At 35.1% G+C, this 13,344-nt stretch overlaps 1 protein-coding gene and 1 pseudogene across 1 annotated transcript in view; one reads left to right on the top strand and one right to left on the bottom strand.

Moving 5' to 3' along the window:
* Positions 1-13,344, top strand: part of gas7a (growth arrest-specific 7a) — a 310,258-nt gene that overhangs the window by 85,594 nt on the left and 211,320 nt on the right. The gene's annotated exons all lie outside the window — the stretch shown is intronic.
* Positions 2,916-8,333, bottom strand: LOC127157416 (immunoglobulin lambda-1 light chain-like; annotated as a pseudogene).

Here is a 13,344-nt window from a genome sequence, read left to right as displayed (position 1 = left end):
TTGATAACCATATAATCCATACCAAACCATAATGTTTTGGAGTTGGTAAGATTTTTACATCATCTGTAAAAATAATATCCCCTTTTTTGAGCCGTTCTCAGATGCCTGTCGTTGTGGCGTCACACCCACAGAGGCCGCTCACACAATAGGTGATTGACATGAGCTCTTACCTCAAACCAGCTGTCACAGTCCAGTAACTTTCCTTGTTTCGATGCCGAAGCAGGGATGTAAGTTAGACAAGAATGTCTCTGATTGAGCGATTGAGGTGTTGTGTTGCTGGATGTAATAATGGACATAGTGGTCGTCATCTACTCCCGACATCTGAGCCGCTGAAGATGCAGTAGATTACGTTTGTTTGTGAAGGGAATGCACCTCCCGATCTACATATATCCGTCTATGTTCGCGCGAATCAATCGTCAATAAGCGTTTTTTAATGAATCTTTGCGATTGCCTTTCCTTATAACGTGGTAGTTAGTAAGTTTAGCGGCTAAACGCGAAAGTAAACAAGATCGTCATTCCACAGAGAGAAGAGAGGGGCGGTGAGCAGAGCTCATTTGCATTTAAAGGAACAACCCCTTAGAATGAGATGATTTTTGCTAAGCTCATTTTGACAAGGTAGAAAGGGTGTTTTTTACAAAACCATAGAGAATTTTTAATCAAAGTATATTAGAGACTTTTTATTAATACCCTAAAGAATCATATCAACTTGTGGAAAATGGGCATCCGATGACCCCTTTAAAAGAATAATTAACCTGACAACGCTCTGATAATTAACTACCCCTCATATTAATACACACATAGATATAAACGTAAATAGCTAGTTAGCAGCGTTCTCATTATCGCGACGCATCCATTTTGACAGGTAAAGATCAAAACACGACACTGAATGTATGACGTGCAAGTAGCTAAACAAATGAATATTTCTTTTTCAGTGTTTTATTTTGATGTTATTTTAAAATGATTTAGATATACATTTTTTTTAATTATTAGCACAAAGTCCCTTTCAGTTCTTTCCCTGCTGAAAACAGAACAAAAACAAAACAGGTTAAAACCACCCTAGGCTGGTTAGCTGGTCTTAGCTGGTTTAAGCTGGAACTAGCTGGTTTTAGCTGGTCTCCCAGCTTGGCTAGGCTGGCCAGGCTGGTTTTGGCTGGTTGTTCCAGCTGGTCTCCCAGCCTGACCAACTAAGACCAGCCTGGAAATGGCCAAAACCCCTCTAAAACCAGCCTGCTGACCAGCTATGACCAGTCTGGATGACTGTCAAGGTTTCCCAAACTGGGTTTCATGACACTGCTGAAAAAAACAGCTAAAACCAGGCTTTCTTTCTCTTTGTATTTTTGTATCAGTATGGTACAACATTATCCTGTTTAAATTTGGTCAAAAGTAATTAAAAAGTAATCAAAAATAGTCTGATTATATCACCTAAAATGTGTGTAATGTAATGGATTACTGGGTTACTGACTACAATAATTGTCATGTAATGGTGAATCACAGACTACAATTTATAAGTTATTTGCCCAGCACCGAATATAACATATTTCGCTGTTGTCTATGCAGCTGGAGGTTTCTAAAAAATTTTCCATTACGATAGAGCTCAGGAGAATATAATGATTTACATAAAGCTAAAAATATGAGGCACATGGTGCAGGTGTGTCCTGAGCGAGAGTCATAAACATGCCTGGATGAAAGAAAATGCAAATCAATGTCATGCCAAAAATGTTTAATTGCAGAATCAAAAACAAGAATTGAAGCAGCACATAGTCATATGTCAGATATGGAGTTCTGAAGTAACGCAGTTCACATAACATGAACAGAAATAAAGACAAAACATCTGACATTTTCATTCAGACCATTTTTCAACACTGAGAATTTGAGATACGTTTCTTAGTGAGTTTTGACCAAACACACACCATCTCTGATACACAATACTCACATGTGCCTTATTCATGAGCATCTTTAACTGCAGTCTAGTGACGTCTTACATGTCAGAGTGATGATGAGGATGATGAAGATTGTCAGCATGTTGTGAGTGTGTGATGTGAACAGACTGAACAGAGGAGAGCGATCAGAGACCAGCTTTAAGAGACTGAAGACAATGAAGAGGGAGGAGCTTCTCAGTGACATCATCATTCATCATCATATACATCATCAGCAATCATCACTGGATGACTGACAGACACAGTTTATTCACAAACTCATATATTGAAATACTAAACACAATATATATATATATATATATATATATATATATATATATATATATATATATACTGTGTCTTTTGTAAGAAAACTGGCTCATCTGTAATCTTTTTGTCAGTTGTTTTCATTCATTTATTTACTCCTTTATTATGGTTTATGTATAACTGAAGTTTCCCTGATCATTTGTTGTTATGTTCTTGTCTGATTGGATGACATTAAGTGAATCGATAAAAAGAGCTCAAAGAAACTGATCATTTACATAGAGCTGAATATGAGAGCAGGTGTTTCCTGTGTGTCAGAACTAAACTTATGATAGTGTTTAGCTGTCAGTATTTAAATGTAAAACTGCATGTCTAGGTACTCTTCTGGGCAGGCCCAGCATTTGAATTATTTGTTGTTAAATAATATGAAACTGAATGTTAATGCCGCCATCGTTATTTACGATGTTGCAATTATTATTTTTCTCAGTTTCTGATAAGAACAAGGCAGGAGAGGGGTCTCAAGAGTCTCCACCTATATATAGCACATATAGAATGAGATTCGCAGGAAGTTTACGAGCTGGCTTACCATTATGCGGAAGTTCTAAAGAACACTCAGTGCATATGGTCAGTTGATTTATATTTTTAATAAATGATAATAGATGTAATAAACTGATGCTAAAATAATAAATTAAAATATACTTTTGCGCAACATTGGACACAAAGTAATAAACAAGCTTGATCAGCATGCAGTTTATTAGTTTATAAAGCACAATAATGTTCATATAAACGTACAACACATAACATTTTATTTTTACTAGTTTATACCCATGTTTTCTTCTACTCTATGCAAACAAATTGAATTACTGTCACATAAATCAAGAGAAGATCAAGCAGTTCAGTCACTGCAGTCAGATTTCTTGATGCTTTTGCTGGTGATTTTTGAGTGGACAGACACTAAACATGTCAGCTGTGTGTCTTTGTCCCACTCTGATCTCTCAATGGTTAAAGAACTGCTCATCTTGAATTTCTTATCAGGCTGCTGTTCAGCAGATCCAGTGAAGACGCCTTCAGTAACTGAGTTCCCGTTCACAAGCCAACGCACATCAGCCAAAGCCCCAGACATGTGATTGATCAGACACACCAGAGTGACTTTACTGGAGCTCAGCTCTTCTCTGGCTGGACGGAGGATGTTCAGCACAGGAGCAGCAGCAGCAGCATCTAAACACAAATCATCATCAACATCTGCAAACAAACCTTCATCTCACACACACAACTCAAATATTAACGTCTGACTGTACATTTCAAACTTTCTCTAAAATTTCATACATCAACATGTAAACAATTGATATTTTCTTACATTATTTAACAAATAATTAAGTAACATAGTTATTTGTTCACAGACAGAAAATGATTGTGATTTTAATATGCACATCTCACTGTCTTTGACAAAAAGTTCCATGTTGGATTTTTGGTTTAGGTTAAGATGTATATGTAAATATATATGGCACTGAGTATATTTTAGATGCTGACACATTTTTTAATAATTAAAAAAGGATTTTAGAAATCTAGCAGATTAAACACAAATCTGATGCTATTTAAATCACAACAGGAAAAAAAAGTCTGCTCAATACTACTACTACTAATACTAAATATTGCTAATAATAATAAAATAGAATATAACATAGAACCAGACAGAAAACAGATGAAAGTAAATGATTTAGTAAAAAAAAAAACTTTTAAGATTGGTTACTGGAGGTTTTGGATAAAACAGTCTGTGACTGAACTCATACATTTAACGGTAAATGAAATACAATGTAACCAAAAATTTAATGATCATATATCTACAGTGAGTAGACTATATGTATTAAAGTTAGAATTAAAATAGAGTAAGAGTGTAAAGATGACTTACCAGTCACAATGAGTTTTGTTCCTTGTCCGAATACCACAGTGATACATTTCATATGTTCAGTCGTACAAAAACCTCCTTAGTCTGTGAAAAGACACAAACAGAAGTGAAACACTCACTGGAGCTCAGCTGACCGTGACCTTTACACATTTAATTCATGGAGAAATGATTCAGATTCAAACACAAACACTGTTTTAGTCTTCATGTTACACTGTTAAAAATCGCTGTAAAAAAACGGCCAAATTTTGACAGTAACATGCTGTTTTCCATTAAAACAGTGCATTCTGGGTATTATTTGTCATTTTCGAAAAAGTAGCCTGCTGCTATGTATCATGAATTAACAGCGTTCAAAATCAACACTCAGAGACTGTTTAAAATCAAACTCTACACCCTCATTCACTATTCCCTGCATGAATTTACTAATATAGTCCACCTTACAGAGATAATGAAAACTAATGAGTGACTTCAGACACTGATGAACAGCTGCTGTTAATGAGCAGAATCACTGATTGAAAGAGAAACAAGACAAACACAAGAACTATATAACTGACTTCAGCCACAGCCTTAGATGAAATCAACTGAAAATTTAAACAACTCAACACAAAGCTTTACCAACTTCACGCATTTCTAACCAGACTGATTTTATTTCTGTCAGATGTCTATAGAAGATCTTATTGAGAATGAACAGATGTTTAGATGATGATGTTTTAGTTTTGTTTGACGATATCATTGTGGAGATCAGTGTTTGCTTTAATTGGGCTCCTGACTCTTGATATTTAAACAGAGATATTTTTTGTTGTAACTGTGTTTTTATGATGCGTTAGTTACAGCAATGCTGGTCAGTTGATAGCATCTACTGAAGTGGTTTTGAGTCTTGCTAGACTCATTAGGAGTCTATTTATGAGTGTGTATGTATTTGTTGTTGTTGTTTTTTCACCAATTGTGTTACAGCATGAGATTTTTTGACAATACAGCAACCAGAAAATAAGCGTTTAATCGTTAAAATTTAAAACTATTGTAGCATTTATACTCAAGTAGAGACATGAAGAATCAGCATATGAATCTCAACAATGGTGACAATCGAAAGCTTCATGCTGCAATGCATGCTGGGTATCAGCACACTACAAAACCTCACCCATGACTTGTTCTCACCATTGTTGAGATTCATACCATGATTCTTGATGTGTGTATCTAAATTGCAACAAAGCTTTAAAAAAAAAAAATTTAAAAAGTGTTTTTTTTACATCTGCATGCTGAGTTTTTTTTTTTTTTTTTTTAAATCTAGCATCAACATTCAATAAAAGAAAAGACACTGGATCAAACCTGTGTTATTACCAAATCATCAACAATTCTAGATTATATAGATAAATATATATATATATATATATATATATATATATCTCCACCGTGATAGTGAAAGAAAAAACAATCTAAATCTCTGCAACTCTCTTCTGTAGACGTCTGACAGAAATACAGTCAGTGTGGTAATAATTGAAGCTGGTAATGCTGTTTTAGGAGTTTAATCAGATCTTGAGAGATTTAATGTCTTCTTTTATTTCAGTTGATGTCATCTAAGGCTGTGGCTGAAGTCAGTTGTTCTTGTGTTTTTCTTTCATTCAGCAATTTTGTTTGTTAACAGCTGGTGTTCATTACTAATGCTCAATCAGAACGTGATCAATCATATAATTATCTCATTAACTTCAGCACTAATTCAGTATTACTCAAACACTCTGTAGTGTTGACACATTATAAGTGTTCATTTAAAACTGAGGATTTTGCTGTGGGGTTTAAAGGGTTAAAGATGTACGATGGAAAAAAAACAGCATGACATGTAATTTAACAGTAATAAACTGTAATTAATTTACGGCAACACACTGTAGAAAAACAGTAACATGCTGGCAACCAGAGCTGCCAGTAGATTACCATTAATTCAAGAAAAAAACAGTAATATACTGTAAAACATAACAGTCAGATTTACCAAGCAAATCAATTTATTTTCACTAAAATATTAGTGAATGTTCATAGAAAAACAATTATGCAAAGTCATTAACTGATAAGAAGAGTAAATATTTAATTGTGCCTAACTGATGTGTTTTTGTACAAGAGAGGTCTGTTAGTTTAATTTAGTTTTGTGGGTCTCCATTGTGCTGGAGAGTAGAGCTTGTGCTTCAGGCAATGATGAGCCGCAAACACTGATGTTTTGCTGCTTTATTTAAAGATAGTAATTGTGGAATTGCTTATATAGTGACAATCTCTTTCCTAAGCACTTTACTACACAAATTTGTGCTTACGTTAGTTAATGACAGTCTATGAAGATTTGAGTAAAATTCGATTGCTTCTTTATTACACTTGAAGTGTTTGTGGGTTTATATTAAGAAATATTTCTTCTTAGTGGATTTAAATTAGATAAGTTCATTGTACTAACACCATATAAACAATAGTTTTTTAAAAACTAAAATAAAATCCAAAATAAAATGAGTTACCGCATAGTATAATAACGGTAACATACTGTAAAAATGAAGAGCTGTAAATTAATGGTAGAGAGCTGTAAAGTAACAGTATAATGCTGGCAACCACAGCTGCCAGTAGATTACCGTTATTTTACAGTGCAATTTTTTACAGTGTAGTTGTGTTTGACTGCTGTGTATTAAAGTGCTTTGAAACACAATCTCATACGTGGCTGTTGTTATTCTGCAGGTGTCAGTGACTGTCATGAATCCTGCTGTAGTGAATCACAGTGAATGAAGCACATAAAGTCACTCTGAACATGAACACATGGATCTACTGATGATGGACACTAAAGGAAACATTCATTACAAACCCACAGGACTTTCTGTCTTCTGAGGAGCACAAATGGAGAAATTTAGCAGAATGTCCAAGCTGCTCTTTTACATTTCATCAAAGCATAAAGTGACCAGTGACTGTCCAGCTACAACATGACAAAAGCGTGGAAAAAGTACCATAAGAGACAAGTTCAATACATGACAGATTATTAAAGAAATTGACATCTGATAAATTCATCATGAGTCTGACATGTGAAGTACTGCTCTTAATTGTCATCTGTTGTCTAGAAGCAGAAGTGAGCAGTGAGGAGGTTTTTGTCATGCTGTGAATCACTGTGATATGTACTCTCTAACAGTGTTGTCCCATGTCTTTCAGTAATACACTGCAGAATCATCCACATCCACATTATTGATGATCAGACTATAATCTGATTTAGATGAATGTGTTGTGAATTTAGGAGCAGAGAAACCTGATCCATATATGACTGAGCTACAGTGATGACCAAACACTAACACAAACTGATGAACTCTTGCTGGAGTCTGTTTGTACCATCTAGCAGATTTATCAGTTACTGTCCCCAGATTACAGTCCAGTTTAGCCGTTTGTCCTTTGTTGACTGTGATTAATGGACTCTGAGTCAGTACAGTCACTCCACTGACACCTGCAGAATAAACACAACCTTTACATGAGATTGTGTGTCAAAACACTTGAAATCATCAGATGTGATGAAAACTTACAGGTCAGAAGAGTGAAGAAAGCGCAGAATATTGTGATCATCTTGTGATTTGGTGTTGATGTGTGAAGATGAGCAGTGCTGTAGAATAATGCTGAGATCAGATCAGAGACACAAACTTTAAGACAGTGAAGAGAAAGACCCGCCCACCTCATACAACACACACTCAACACATCTCACACACTCACTTCACACCAGACCAGGATGGATTAATTTTGTTAAAGTGGATTTTTTTGTTTGTTTATGATCAAACTTATTGTCATTATGTTGTCAAAATGCATTAAATAGTAATGAATTATCTGCATAAATACATGATATGTTTGAGAAGAGTTTATCAAGAATATCCTGATCGCTTGATCTGTGCTTATTTTTCTCCTGATTCAGACGAGATGACTTTTTCACTAAAAGTAATATTATGGATAGAGGACTCTCTATTTTAATATTTTAGCCAGAAGCAATGCTTTGAAATTGAGAAAAATCTTAATGATGGATTTGTTTCTTACAAATGTGCATTTTTTCACATCACAAGATTAACTGATGGACTAGAGTCATGTTTATTACTTAGATTATTGTGTATTTGGATTAATGAGCATGTGTTTCAGCTCATTGTAATAGTTTCTGTCTTTCACAGGTGTCAGTGGTATAATTGTAGTGACCCAGAATCCTCCAGTTCTCACGCTGAGTAAAGGACAGACGGCCACACTGGACTGTAATCTGGACACCATCACTGGATGTGGATGATTCTGCAGTGTATTACTGTCAGACATGGGACAACACTGTTAGAGAGTACATATCAGTGATTCACAGTATGACAAAAACCTCCTCACTGCTCACATTCACTTCTGCTTTCTGCCTGCAGAAACTGTTGTATGAATTTATACTGTTACATGAATATAATCAAACTCATTTACACTAAAAAATGGTTTTGTGCCACTGTTAGTTTTACCCAGGTATTTATTGTTAAAACAGCACAAGTATATTTCTTTTTCCGCCAAAACACTATTGTATTGTGCTCTATTAATTTAAACTGTTTAAGTTTCCATTGTACTTAATTATCAATCGTGAAACTAACTTAAACGGTTTAATTTCGCCGTTCAAAAAAACGGATATGACGTTTCCAACGCATTTGATGAAGATGGCGCGAAGGAGGTGTTTCATGGCGTCAGAGCTAGAAGTTCCAGTCAGGGAAGAAAATCTAAAGACTTCTTTGTGTTAAATCAAAGTCTTTAATTTCTGTAATTGTTTTTAGTATGCTTTTAGTGTTGTTTTGCAGACAAGTGTAACTGGTATATTGCGCCGTTAATAGATAATTTTGTGTGGTTGGGAGATGTGAAAGCGCATATGGACTGTAGTTTATTTGTACGTGTGTTTGTGGAACAGAGGATGCGGCGAATTATTAAAATTCAGAGTGCTTTTCCGTCTTGTTAATGATATACAGGCAGTTAAATAAAACCTTCCTGTGCTCTTTCTAGGCTATTCAAGTCCCAGTAAAATTAGCGTTAGCTAAAGCACGAAAGCAAGTACAAATAATGCCGCATTCGACTTCTGCATACTTTTTAACAGTGTTGGGAAGGTTACTTTGGAAATGTAATAGGTTACAGATTACAAGTTACTTGATTTAAAATGTAATAAGTAGTGAAACTTTTCAATTACTTTATTAAAGTAATGTAACTTATTACTTTTGATTACTTTTCTAAATTCCTAATATTTTCAACTGTTCATCATTTTGAAACATTTAAACCAGGCAGAGTTATCACTTGGATTAAGATTATAATAAGTAAGGGATAACATGCATCGGTAACGCTTTAGATTACAACCCGCAAAGAACTACGTAAGTAAACTGAATTTACGGTGTATGTTTCTGTAATTATAGTGTACCTATAAAGAACGTACATGTAGGTATAAGGGAACAATATGTTATATTTGGGTAATAAGGGGATAACAAACCAGATATTCAACCTGCAAAGAACTACATAAGTATACTGAATTTACGGTGTACGTTTCTGTAATTATAGTGTACCTATTAGTACGTATGTGTAGGTATAAGAGAACAATAGGCTATGTTACGTTTTGGTAATAGAGAGTAACAACCAGATATACAACCTGCAAAGAACTGCGCAAGTAAACTGAAGTTACAGTGTATGTTTCGTATTTATATTGTACCTACGTGTAAGTATAAGGGAACAATATGTTACGTTTGGGTAATAACGGGGTAGCAAACAGGTATACAAATCATTTATAATGGAATTACTTAAAAACTTAACAGGTACCTGTTCTATTAAATCGTAAGTTTGGTGTATCTATACGTAAGCATTTTAAAATTACTGGGAAAATACACTCTTGTTCCATGTAGTTACAGGGTAATTGTGACATCTGCGGGCTGTAAATTAAAGTGGCGATTGTTCCCCCCTTGTTCAACGAAGTTACAGGGTAGGTTCAACACATAAACACACAATCTGAAAATATATCTAAAAAAATTTTTTTATAGTCGCTAATCCCACTTCTACCTCTAAACCTAACGTTAACTATGACTGAACAGTAATAAAAATATAAAAACCAGGAAAGTGCAATCACAATCATTTATTTATTGCAAAAATGTCAACAGCCATACAAAAAAGTAATCCAAATAACGATGCGTTTGCAGCCGCAGTCCTCTCTGGCGGAATACAGTAGGTTTGAGGTGCAGTAGGATGAGAGCAGAATTTAAATTGTTAATCGCTGAAAATATTATCCAGATTATTGTCTTGATCCACTCCTCGAAGGCGCCCGCGCGTCATTCCAACACATCTCACCAGAAACACGGCATGTCGTAATCTGTGACGAAAGCAGGCGAGAGCCAATGAACGTCCGATTTTCCTGTCGCAAAATGCACTTTAGCACGAGTTTATGGCCGTTGCTGCTGGACTCGCTGCTAGAGATGGAGATGAAGATCGCCGGACAAAGCCTTGAATTTGGTTCTGGTCCTCGCAAATCGTATGGATTCTGAAGATCTGGGTTACAGCACACAAATAAAATTGTTCAGTTTGTAATTATGATGCGTGTTCGGTGTATTTTATGGTTCTATTGTCAGTCACAGCATGTTAGAGAAAACGCCTTTGTGTTCCACCACAGCAAACGAAGTTAATATTACATGAATGATTAAACGATTGCAGAAATATTATTTATTTTAAGGGTTTAACGTGTAGTCATAATAACATTATGTAGACCTATTCTTGGAAACGAGCTGGCAACAGAAATCACACAGAACAGAATGAAATGTTCCCAGTCAACAATTTGATCTCACACTGATCTCACCATGTGGTCACAATGTGACGTAACAGTGAGCTAAAAGTGTAACCTCACAGCGTCCTCAATGTGTGTTCACACTATGATCACAATGTGAAGTCAAAGTGCACTCACTGCATGGAGACTAGGTACCCAGCATGCATTGCTGCAGGAAGCTTTTGATTGTCACCATTGTTGAGATTCATACACTGATTCTTGATGTTTCTCTGTTTTTATATGACACAATATTTTAAAATGTTTGACTTATGCTTTCAAATTTCTTCATATATTACTATACTGTAAAAACAAAGAGCTATTATAATGACTGCATACTGAATCTAGGTGATGATTGTGTTGTTATCATTAATAATTCTTTCTTGGTATTCCTTGCCATAACAAATGTGGTTTACAAACACAGTTACACATCAGTTGTACACAGCAAAATCCCTAGTGTTAATTTAACACTCTGAGTGTGGACACATATAAACACTGAAGCAGTGTTGAAGGTAATGATAAAATTCGGTGATTAACAAAGTGATGATTGATCATTATTGAAGACACCTGATGTTAATAAGCAGAATCACCAAAGGAGAAAAACAAAATTTTTAAGCAACCATTATAGTGGTCAGTGTTTGCATTAGTTGGGCTCTTGACCCTTAAATCATCAATATTAGGTCCTGTTTGGCTGCAATTACTGAGTTGTAACAGCCAGACAAGCAAAGAGCAAAAGTCAGTAAGATGACATTGACTGTGCTTGACTTAATCATCATATAGTGACTTGAGTATTTCACATAGAGTTTCCTTACAGATTGCCAAAAAAAAAAAAACTCTGAACAAAAGATCAATCAGTTTTGCCATAATCAGACAGATGATGAAAAAAGGTTAATCATAATTTAGACACACAGACATGAAGAATCAGTGTGAGAATCACAACAACGGTGACCATCAAAAAGCGTGTTGTAGCCAATCAGAACTCATCCATGACTCCCATCATCCATTGCGGCATGAATAAATTATAAGAATTATAATCTGAATATGCCGTTTGTCACCATTGTTGAGATTCATGGGCTGGTTCTTGATGTCTATGTGTGCCTAGGCAAAACACTTCTTTTTTTTTTTTGAACAGGTTGTAAAAAAAAAACTTTCCAAGATGTATAGGAAGTGCTGGATCTTCTGTGGATTGTCAAGGCAAATACAATAAGCAAAAAGAAAAAAAACTAACTTAGAGGTTATACTCTAGGTGATTTACATCAAACAATGAATATGTTAAAACATAATCTGCTGGTGACTTGAGCTTTTGGTTTGTCTGGCTGTTTTAACTCAAATACAGCAGCCAAACAGGACCTAATATTGATGATTTAAGGGTCAAGAGCCCAACTAATGCAAACATTGACCACTATAATGGTTGCTTAAAAATTTTGGTTTTCTCCTTTGGTGATTCTGCTTGTTAACATCAGGTGTCTTCAATAATGATCAATCATCACTTCATTAATCACCTAATTATATCATTACCTTCAACACTGCTTCAGTGTTAACTTTAACACTGCTTCAGTGTTTATATGTGTCCACACTCAGAGTGTTAAATTAACACTGGGGATTTTGCTGTGTATGTTTGGAGAAGGTTCTTATAACATAAATTTGTTATCTGGGTGTGCACTCATACTGTGAGCTCATCATGTGACACCACTGTGATAGTGTTGAGAAACAGGAAGTAGAATGTCCCCTGGTGACCGATATTTGCAGTGCCTCCTCTCAACCTGCACAACATTTTGAATTCACAATGAGCTCACATATTACTCACACTCTTAAGTATCACACAATGAGAATGATGTGATGTCACTGTGAACATCGCATGATCTCACGTGTTGACTGGGTTATAATTTCATATTAAGTAAACGTTAAATGTTTAGATGATGTAAATATGTCAGTATTGTACATTTAGTGTCTGTAAAAATGTAAATAAATGTACATTTTGTGGAACCACATTTTACGTCACGTTGTTATATGTATTGAACCTACCCTGTAACTTCGTTGATCAAGAGGGAAACAATCGCCACTTTAATTTACAGCCCGCAGATGTCACAATTACCCTGTAACTACATGGAACAAGAGTATATTTTCCCAGTAATTTTAAAAAGCTTACGTATAAATACACCAAACGTACGATTTAATAGAAAAGGTACCTGTTAAGTTTTTTAAATTAATCTATTATAAATTATTTGTATATCTGTTTGCTACCCCCTTATTACCCAAACGTAACCTATTGTTCCCTTATACTTACACGTAGGTACAATATAAATACGAAACATTCACCGTAACTTTAGTTTACTTACGCAGTTCTTTGCAGCTTGTATATCTGGTTGTTACTCTCTATTACCAAAACGTAACATATTGTTCCCGTATACCTTCATGTACGTTGTTTAATAGGTACACTATAATTACAGAAACGTACACCGTAAATTCAGTATACTTATGTA

The sequence above is a fragment of the Labeo rohita genome, chromosome 3, assembly GCF_022985175.1.
Source record: "Labeo rohita strain BAU-BD-2019 chromosome 3, IGBB_LRoh.1.0, whole genome shotgun sequence".
Taxonomy (NCBI): domain Eukaryota; kingdom Metazoa; phylum Chordata; class Actinopteri; order Cypriniformes; family Cyprinidae; genus Labeo; species Labeo rohita.
The sequence above is the reverse complement of the archived record's forward strand: the minus strand, read 5'-3'. Positions and strand labels throughout refer to the sequence as shown.